Here is an 11,106-nt window from a genome sequence, read left to right as displayed (position 1 = left end):
TGGTGGGGTGGAAGGCAGGAGTATGTGGAGTACTCCACAGTATGTGGAGCCTGAGTCAATGGCAAGCAGAGCCAACTCATTCTGGTTCCTTCTCCATCGTCGCTTGTAGAAGTCAGGAGGAGGACAACACTGAGACTAAGGACAGGGCAGCTGATGGGCACTGCCACACCTTGGTCCAGGTGCAAGTAAACAGGCATTTTCTGGAACAATATGTGAATTAGAACACAGAGAGGGTTGTAGCCAATATTTGCCCTACTCTTGAGTAGACTCATTCGAGGCAATGGACATTTATTAGCGTTGTTGTTACCGTATTTTTTGCTCTATAAGACGCACCAGACCACAAGACACACCTAATTTTGGGAGGAGGAAAACAAGAAAAAAAATATTCTGAATCCCAGAAGCCAGAACAGCAAGAGGGATCTGGCTTCTGGGATAGTCTCTTGCTGTTCTGGCTTCTGGGATAGTTGCGTGCAGCCTCTCCCAGGCAGTGGGATGAAGGCTCCCCCAAGAGCTGCGCTCCCTTTAAAGAGCGCGCGGAGCGTGTGTGCGGCTCTTAGGGGCTTCTCCCCAAGGAGGGAGAAGAGCAGAGCCTCTCGCCTGAATTTGCTCCATAAGACGCACACACATTTCCCCTTACTTTTTAGAAGGGGAAAAATGCGTCTTATAGAGCGGAAAATACGGTGTTTAAATTTGTATACCGCCCTTCATCCAAAGAGCATGGGGCAGTTCACAACATAAAAATGCAAAATCAAAAACACAAAATGCATAATACAGTGGTACCTCGGGTTAAGAACTTAATTCGTGCTGGAGGTCCGTTCTTAACCTGAAACTGTTCTTAACCTGAGGTACCACTTTAGCTAATGGGGCCTCCCACTGCTGCCAGTGCGTGATTTCTGTTCTCACCCTGAAGCAAAGTTCTTAACTCAAGGTACTATTTCTGGGTTAGCGGAGTCTGTAACCTGAAGCATCTGTAACCTGAGGTACCACTGTAAAACAAAAGCCAAACAAACCAATAGCAGCCCCCTCCCCCAACTACATTTAAAAGGGAATAGAATGTTAATCAGCCAAATGGTCAAAGAGAAATGCTTTTGCCTGGTGCCTAATGTAATGAAATGTAAATGTAATGAAGGAGCCAGATGAGACTCCCTGGGGAAATCCTTCCGGGACCAGTTCAGGTTCAATATTTTAATGGGTCTACCCTGACCCAGGCAATCCTTCAAAATTTGCCTCTATGAATTTGCAGTGCCATTCTCCAGCCAGGTAATGTGCGAACAAATGCATGTGCAGAAAGATGGGTATATTAGTGAAAACAGCATGTGGAAATTGCATTATATTAGGGGAAATTGTTTTGCCAAATGCCTATATTCAGCAGCTTTATATACAAAACAAGGAGACATTTGCACTAAAATGCTGAGTAATTTTCATGACGATTCTTTAAATGCACATATTTATTTATTTAATAAAATGTATATACCACTTGATTGTAGGGTGGGTTGAGAAACCCTCAAAGCAGCTTTGCACGGATTTGGAAATGTGAAGAACTGGACAAGAAACAGAGAGAAATGGAAATAAACCAAGTCACCCATCCCTCCTGGCAGACACTTTTTAAAGAAAATGCATATTTACTTACTAAAACTACAAGTAGCTTGCCCTAAATCTGGGAGGAGTAGTGAGATAACTCTATTAAATAAACTCCTGTCCTGTTGAAACCAAGCTTCTACATTTGCCTTAAGCCATTTTGGTTGGCAAACTTTTCTGTGAGCAAACCAGCAAGACTTGGATCCAGGTAAGCCAAGCATACTCATCTCGTTGGCACAGATAAACATTTAATATATTATCTAGTGCAAATCAAATGCTGCAGCAATCGAGCTTCTCGTAGGGAGATGAGTTTGTTTGCGTTCCCAGCTTGCCAAAGGAAAAAGGCAGGCATAACAGAATACAATGTCGAACATGAACTCTCTGTGGACCGCAGCTTTCACCCTGATTTTCTTACACTAAGTTTAGTCCAGTCTGGTTTTTATGGAGCCTTTGGGTTTGTTTATGGGCAGTAATTAGACAACTAGCATTCATCCTGCACTTGTCCTGATTTATATGTCTGTACATTTCGCAGTCAATTTCCAAACTGCAAAACCTTGAATGAGTGAATGAATGAATTTACTGTACTAGGGCAACAGAGTCTTAATGTCGAGAGCCAGTGTGGTGTAGTGGTTAAGAGCGATAGACTCGTAATCTGGTGAACCGGGTTCACCTCCCCGCTCCTCCACATGCAGCCGCTGGGTGACCTTGAGCTAGTCACACTTCTTTGAAGTCTCTCAGCCCCACTCACCTCACAGCGTGTTTGTTGTGGGGGAGGAAGGGAAAGGAGATGGTTAGCCGCTTTGAGACTCCTTAGGGTAGTGATAAAGCAGGATATCAAGTACAAACTCTTCTTCTTCTTAATCCACAGAGCCTTAATCCACTTCAACTTTGCAAACCTGAAGTTCTATTATATACAATTGTACCTTGGTTTTCGAACAGCTTAGTTCCCAAACGTTTTGGCTCCCAAATGTCGCCAACCTAGAAGTGACTGTTTCGGTTTGCGAACTATTTTTTTGGAAGACGAACATCCGATGGGGCTTCTGTGGCTTCTGATTGGCTGCAGAAGCTTCCTGCAGCCAATCGGAAGTCGCGCTTTGGTTTTCGAATGTTTTGGAAGTCGAACGGCCTTCCCAAACAGATTCCGTTCGACTTCCAAGGTGCAGCTGTATTTGAATCTCTCTTGCAAGATACAGATCATCTGGAGGCACCCATACACAATCCTTGATCGTCTTTTGTGGTTGCCTGGAGAGTTGTCTTCCGCTTACACCTTTCTCTTTGAAATTGGAGACACTCTGCCCCCCAATTCTGAAGCTGCTTTACTTTCTCATCTGCCCAAGACCAGCAGCAGAAGAACTCGGAGAGATATTTGCACAATATCGTGAGGCTGCACTCTGGTGCGTAGTGTGTGGGCCAGTAGTGCTTCCACCTAGGGCAAGGAACCTTTCCCAAAACATTGAACGGGTGGTGATTGTGACACAGAGCCTCATCTGCTGAGGGCAGGGGTGGAGTGCTGAGTCCTCTCCCTCTTGTAAACCTCATCTCCTGCCTCATCACACCAGGGCTACCTTGCCCGTTCTCTGAAGGCAGTCATTGCTGCCAAATCTTGGTCAGGGACCAGGTGGAGAGGCTCCAAAGATCCTACTCCTCCTCAGAAGGTCATTTTCCCTTCCAGGTGTTCTGCGCCTCTCTTTTGAGAACCAAGGACTTATGTCACCTGCCATTGCCAGCACCAGTCTTGTATTGTAGCACTTTCTAAAAACCAACCAAAAGTTAAGAGGATAGCACCCCTCCACCCTTCTCTCTCTCTCTCTCTCCTTCAAATTCTGTGCTCTGTGGAAGCAGCAATGGCCAGTAGCAATGGGAGAAAATCAATTCAGTCTCCATGTAAAGGTGAACCTACCTAATTCAGACTTTGCGAAACAATACGCAAACCGAAGCAGAGCCATTCTTTGACATTTGTTCTTCTCTGGATTTGGCAGTATGAGTTCTCTAGCCCAAGGAAGGTGTACAAAAAGAAAAATGCATATGTCATGGGAGAGTGTGCATAAAAATTGGTGAAAGTTACACATCAAAATGCATCACGTTAGGGACAATTGCTTGGCAAAGTTGTGTATATTGGGCAGAATTGCAGGCAGAAATGTGTATATTGGGATAATTTTGCACCGAAATGCTGATGGATTATCCTGAGGGCTTTTGAAAAAATATATACATATTTAACAAACTGACATGGAAATGTGGAGGACCGAACTGAAGACTGGAAAAACAAGAAACTGACATTGACGGACTGGCTCATCCTTTGTGGCGGAAACCAATGTCCTCACTGTGGAAAGACTTGTGGATCCAGAACTGGCCTCCACAATCACTTACAGACTCATTGTTAAAACCGTGTTTATGGAAGACAATCTTACTCTGCTACAAGTGATTGAAGAAGCAGCAGCAGCAGCAGCTGGGGCAGAGCTGTCCTCCTCATAAAGACATCCTTGCTGCTTGACGTCATGGGGCTGTGGCAGGGCAGGGTGGCAATGAGGCCCAGGCAAACAGGAGCAATGCTAGTGTCATGCTCTCCAACATTTCTCTGATGAAAATGGGGCATCCTAAATAATAATAGTAACAGTAACAACAACAACAACACTCCACTCCTCTGACTGGGTTGCCCTTGCCACACTGGGCAGCTTCCAACATATATAGAATAATAATAAAACATTAAACATTTAAAAAACCTTCCCTTTACAGGGCTGCCATCCAATGTCTTCTAAAGGTTGTATAGTTACTTATCTCCTTGGCTTGGATGTCACATAACTCCAGACCTTCCAATGAAAACAGGGACGTCCTAAGGAAAAGCGGGATGTTAGAAGGCATCTAAAGGCAGCCCTGTTTAGGGAAGCTTTTAATGTTTAATAGGTCATTGTATTTTAGTGTTTTGTCGGAAGCTGCCCAGAGTGGCTGGGGGGACCCAGCCAGATGGCGGGGTATAAATAAATTATTATTATTATTATTATTATTATTATTATTATTATTATTATTATCATCATCATCATCATCATTATTATTATTGAGAATTGAATCAGAAACCGGGATGGCTTCTGTAAATCTGGGATTGTCCCTGGAAAATGGAACACTTGGAGGGTTTGCAGTGTCCGTAGGGTGGCTCACCCAGACTGCGGGGTTTCCAGGGTGTCCTGTGACGAGGGCTTGGTTGTGAAGCCACTTTGAGAACTGTAGCTCACTGTGGGGGAATCAGGGTCTTCTAACAACTCTCAGCACCCTTCACAAATCCCTTGGTTCTTTCTGGGGAAGCACTGGCTGACTGACAAGTGGGACAATACAGCTTTAAATGCTCAGTGCAGATGGGGAGACAGAGAGACAACGTCTCATTGTTTATTGGCCACCAAGGGCTCCAAACTCCTTCGCCTCAACTTGCCCTCAGAGCATCTCTCAAATGGCTGCTGCTTTGCTGGCATGGTATGGGAGAGCAAGACCAGGTTGGCCAACCAGGGCTGAACAGTTTCACCTGCTCTGTGTTAGCCAGAAAAGAGGCCTCAATTACAGGTGAGGAGGCTCTGGCTGGCAGTAATATACTACTTATTTCATTCTTAAGTGGATGTTGCAGATAAAAATACAACCAATTAATTAACAGTAATGGCCATGAGTCTACGAAAGGGCAAGTCAACCCAGGCCTCAAGCACTTTTTCGCTGTGTGACACACTGGTGTCAGGTATCACCCGATGCACTCGCAATGTCCGTCCCAGAAAAGCTCTTCTGTTTTGTAGCTCTGCAGCCACTTTTCCTTTTCGGTTCATTCCTCGTTCCATCCTGGAAGAACAATCCTAAGGTGATGGTTGTGGGATTCTGTGGAGGAGGAGGAGGAGGAGGAGGAGGAGGAGGAGGAGGAGGAGGAGTTTGGATTTGATATCCTGCTTTATCACTATCCGAAGGAGTCTCAAAGCGGCTAACATTCTCCTTTGCCTTCCTCCCCCACAACAAACACAATGTGAGGTGAGTGGGGCTGAGAGACTTCAAAGAAGTGTGACTAGCCCAAGGTCACCCAGCAGCTGCATGTGGAGGAGCGGAGACGCGAACCCGGTTTACCAGATTACGAGTCTACCACTCTTAACCACTACACCACACTGGAAGCTGCCTTTCTGAGCCCAAGCTGTAGAGGTCCGGGGTTGAACCGGGGCCTTCTACATGCTCAGCAGATGGTCTACGACTGTGGTACAGACCTTTGTGTACACACACACACACACACACACACACACACAAACAAACCATGTCTCTGGGGCTGGCCAGGGGCTGCTTCCCAGGCCCCTGTGGGGCAGTGTGAGGAGGCACCTCTCTTCGGGGCAAGGAGAGCAGCTCAGGGACAAGGGGCGGCAGCAGTGGCTGTCCAGAGGACTCCCAAGGAGAGCGGAGAGGAGAGGAAGCTGAGGGAACACTCCACAGGGGAGGGTGTTCAAAATGCGGTGAGGGGTTGTCGGCTCTGCAGGCAAAGGGGGGACATAACGGGGATCCTGAATGAGCCCCACAGGGGTGCCGCAGAAAGAATGTCGTTGGTAAAGGGAGCCCTGGACCCAAAAAAGGTTGTTAACCTCTGCCCTAGAGAATGTAAATAAGCGTTGGAATAAATGCTTGTGTGAAGGATCCTGGTTCTCTTCCCTTAACTGAGAAAGTGGCTGGGAGGAGGAGAAAGGGTTAAGCACTCCCTCCCCCATGACACTCTTCACTACATATTTGCAGATCCTTCCTCCCTGCTGCTGGATCTCTGTTGAGGAGACACTCTGTCATTTCTAGTCTGCCCCTGTTGTAAGTGTCAGGAGTTCAGCCCACACTCGAGTAGGACCCTGGCAGAGACACATGCCCGACTGGCATGTTCTCTCCCTCCTGGTCGTTTGTTTGGGAGCTTCAAAAGCTTTCTTCAGCCCGAACATCACAGACACCGTCACACTTAGGGATCTGCGGAGTTTGCGCACCTTGAGTGACAGACCTCAGCAACTCAGCATTTTGGCTAATCTACTTTATTTACATATAAACACACACGGAGCACTGCAACATGGCTCCCTCTCTCTCTAGCATCAGATAGCAAAGAGAAAAAAAGAACAAAGGACAACAGTCCCAGTTCACGGAACACAGTAACACAAACATGCTGTTTCCATCACTTCCCACTCTGTGGAGTCAAAACATATACCGTCATGTGATAGACAACAATCCGATGACTGCAATCATAGATCAGGAATTCTAACAGCAAGTTCATATAGATATAGTTTATATAGATGTGAATTCACCTGGTGCATCATTAAACTGTGGAACTCCTGCCTCCCGCAGGAGGCTGTGGTGACCAACTTGAATAGCTTTTTTATTATTTAAAGGATTAGATGAATTCATGGAAGATGTGCCTTCTCCTTGGCTATGCCCTGCCTCGACAGTCAGAGGCAGTTTACTTCTGAATACCCGTTGCTGGAAACTGTAGAAGGCGAGAGAGTTCTTGTGCTCAGGTCCTTCTCGCAGAATTCTAACAGGCATCTGTCATGGGTGCTTTTGTTGCAGGGGGTTGGACTAGATGACCTTGGGGGGTCCCTTCCCTTCCAACCCTACAATTCTATGATTCTACGATCTGGTTGGTCAGTGTGAGAACAGGATGCTGGGCTAGAGGGGCCATTGGCCTGGTCCAGCAGGCTCTCCTTATGTTCTTATAGGTTATAAATTATAAAAAGTATACTGCCCCCTCAGGGTGGCTCACAAAAATGAATGGAACAATTAAAACAATATGTCTTATAATAGGCAAGGATTATGTGGCTTTATGGACGTATTTAATAATAGTACAAAGGTAGTAATTTAACCTTATGTTATTAATCACTCTGCCTATATAACTTTACGATTATAGAACCTTATAATCTTTTCTTCCTGTGAGAATGGTTGCTAGTTGAAAATGTTCCTTGTTTTTGAAACTCCCAAGATCCTGGCGGCTTTTCACATTGTGTTTCAGACGCACGCAAACCATTTACAGTGGTATACCTCGGGTTACATACGCTTCAGGTTACATACGCTTCAGGTTATAGACTCTGCTAACCCAGAAATAGTGCTTCAGGTTAAGAACTTTGCTTCAGGATGAGAACAGAAATCGTGCAGCGGCAGCAGGAGGCCCCATTAGCTAAAGTGGTGCTTCAGGTTAAGAACAGTTTCAGGTTAAGAACGGACCTCCAGAACGAATTAAGTACTTAACCCGAGGTACCACTGTACTCACTTTAAAGTTTATTGTTGGATACAACCAGGCACACATACAGTTAAAAAGAGAGCTCCATTGCCCTTTGAACTGGTTCAGGGAGTACAGCCTGCAGGGAATCGGTCTTAATAAGAAACCCACAAAAGGAAAGAACATCAAAGAATTAGGCCCAAATGTTTGAAATGTACTGTACTGAAGGCTACGGGTTCAATTCTCACAGCGACCGCTCATTGCATGGCTGCTTCTAGTGTGCCTGGTTCCCTGTGGACATCTGGCTAAGTTGGATATGCAATAAAGCCATGCTTGCCATTTCATGAAGGATATTTTAGGTTTAGGCTGTGGGAGAAGCAGCCTCTGATACTTTCCTCCAGAAAACCCACACATCCCCTTTTCTTTGTTTATCCTTTAATAGTACAGCACCAGCTTCCAGGGGGCACACCCAAGTAACATGTAGTCATGTCCAAAATATCTGTGCTTGCCTCAATTTGCTTGCCTTGGCTGCTTGGCTAACCCATGCAAAGAGGACCACTGTCACAAAGCTGAGAGAGAAGGTTGACTCCAGGAAACCCCAAACTCGTCATCTGGGGAGAGCAACCATCTCCTATTTTTTTCATATTTATTTTGCAGCATTTATATCCCAGCTTTTTTCCAAGGAGCTCAAAGAGGCTGCGTGCATAGTTCTCCCTCACTCTCTTTTTCTGTGCATAGTTAAACTGTGGAACTCACTGCCACAGGGGCAGTGATGACCACCAACGTGGACAAATTCATAGAGGGTAAGGCTAGCAGTGTCTACTCGCCATTAATGACTGTCTTCTGCCTCTTTGGTTGGAAGCAGTATTGCTTTTGAATGCCAGTTGCTGGAAAAGGCAAGAGGAGAGGGTACTCTTGTGCTTGGGTCCTGCTTGCTGGCACACGCGCTAAACCCTGTCTGTGGTGCCTACCCCTTTCCCCCAGAGAATGAGACCAGAGACCAGAGTATGGGTTCAAATTGGCCACAACTTTATTGAGCTTCAGAAGTGGGAAACTTGGCACAGGCCTTGGCAGGTAACCCTCTCAGCCCGCCTGGCTGAGGATATGCAGGCAGATGAGGTCCAGTGAGAGGGGACTGCAAAGCGCAAACTTACACAGCATGCCCTTCCACCGACCTTGTCCCAGGAGTTTGACCTACATGCCGCCGCTCTAGGGCCAGGGACTCCTGGTTTGTGCCCTTTAATGGGCCCTGCAAGCGCCGCCACATGGGGAGGGAGCATGAATGCACCCCACTCCGACTTGATGTTAGATACCTTGCCAAGGCCTAAAACCACAAAAGTTGTGACGAAATGCTACGGGGAAGGCGAAACCTGCCAATGCAGAGGAAATTCCTTCCCAGTTCTGAATACAGTGGTACCTCGGGTTAAGTACTTAATTTGTTCTGGAGGTCTGTTTTTAACCTGAAACTGTTCTTAACCTGAAGCACCAGTTTAGTTAATGGGGCCTGCTGTCGCTGCGCTGCTGCGGCACAATTTCTTTCTCATCCTGATGCAAAGTTCTTTTTTTTATATATAAATATTTATTAAGATTTTTTGTGAAAGAAAAACATAAGTAATAAACAACATTGCTTATATCATAACAAAATTTCATAACTTGTTTAGACTTCCTCACGTCTCCTGCTCCCACTTACATTGTGGAAAAGTTTTTTCAAGCAAATTATCATCTTGTTTGCAATCTTATATCCACTCATTTAAATATAATCTAATAGTTCTCCCAAAGGGTTTGTCTTTTCCTTAATCTCACTTATCATCAAATTCCAATCTAATTTAGTGGTGGCCAATAATTTATGATCAAGCATCCTTCTTAACATTCAATCAAGTTACAATATTTTTGTAAATAAATTTTAAATTTCTTCCAATCTTCTTCAATCCTTTCTTCTCCCAGGTCTCGGATTCTGCCAGTCATCTCTGCCAGTTGCATATAGTCTATCAGCTGCATCTGCCACTGATGCAAAGTTCTTAACCTGAGGTCATATTTCTGAGTTAGTGGAGTCTGTAACCTGAAGCGTATGTAACCCGAGGTATCACTGTACAGCAACCATCTTACGACCGCAGCAGCGCCCGCTGACATGGAACGCAAAATATTAGCCTGTAAGGAAAAGAATCATTAACTTGAAGACTGCTGACCTACGATGAAATTATGGAGGCAAGAAATTATTAATTTGAGGGAAGGTGGGTGGGTGATCCTGGAAGGAAGAACAGCGAAAGAGGCTTGGACAACGGAGTTATTCTTTTTTCTTTTGGCCTTAGGCCCACCCCCGACTGGCATCCATTGTCCTCCCTGGCCGAGGGCAGGTCAAAGGCTGGCCCAAGCAGGTGGGTGGCACCCTCACAGGTGAGCCCCGCTCGGTGCCGCAAACCCCGGCCACCTGTGGGGAAGGGAGGGTGGAAATTGTTGTGATGTGGGGTTTGTGATTTCAGCTCTCTTGACATAATATGCTGGAGACAGTTCTCTAGTAACACTTCTTTATTAAAAGCAACAAGACTGAGACTTGAAGAGGGGAGAGCTACATTTATAGGGACAGGGAACTAGCTAGAAAGGATACATTTTGGAGGGAACAATATCAGGCAATCACAGTCCTGCCTTTTGGAGGCAACCAATAAGACAGAGGATCCAAATACAACAGCTTAAATGAACCAATAGTAGCTGTACCCTCTGGAACCAAAAGGCAGTTACTTTACCCTAATGCAATTACAGACAATAATAATACAGATATAAAATCCTTTGACTCAATACACAACAGAAATTGTCGGCTTCCCACAGGCATCTGGGTGGCCGTTGTGAGAACAGGATTCTGGACTCGATGGGCCATTGGCTTGATCTTCTTATGCTCTTATGCAGCTGCTGCCCATTTTAAGCACACCAATTTCCTGTGCGCTTGTGTAGGCTGAGGCAGAGTTACTTGCCAAAGGCAAGTTACATGTGGAGGTCTGATTCCTTCTGTCACGATTACTCATCTAGGGAGGGGAGTAGATAAGATCATGGGCCCAGATACACATCTTGGTAATTTGTAGATGATAAAGCTCCGCTGATGATAAAGCAAACATGCATCCAAGACATTACTCTTGTTGCGTTTATGGCATTCTTAATCTCGCCCTTTCTTCAGAGAGCTAGTTCTTAGTGCCCCAGTTTTATCTTCACAATAACCCTGTCAGTCGGCCGCCTCAGTTGGCAGACATTTTGAGAGAGGGCAGCAGCAACTGGTTCCCTAAACCAGTAGCCCTCTGCCCCCTAAGTTAGCCAGCTGCATTCAGGTATCATGGAGGATGCAGTTCTGT

The sequence above is a fragment of the Podarcis gaigeae genome, assembly GCF_964106915.1.
Source record: "Podarcis gaigeae genome assembly, chromosome: 2".
NCBI classification, from domain to species: domain Eukaryota; kingdom Metazoa; phylum Chordata; class Lepidosauria; order Squamata; family Lacertidae; genus Podarcis; species Podarcis gaigeae.
Note: the sequence above shows the minus strand (reverse complement) of the source record.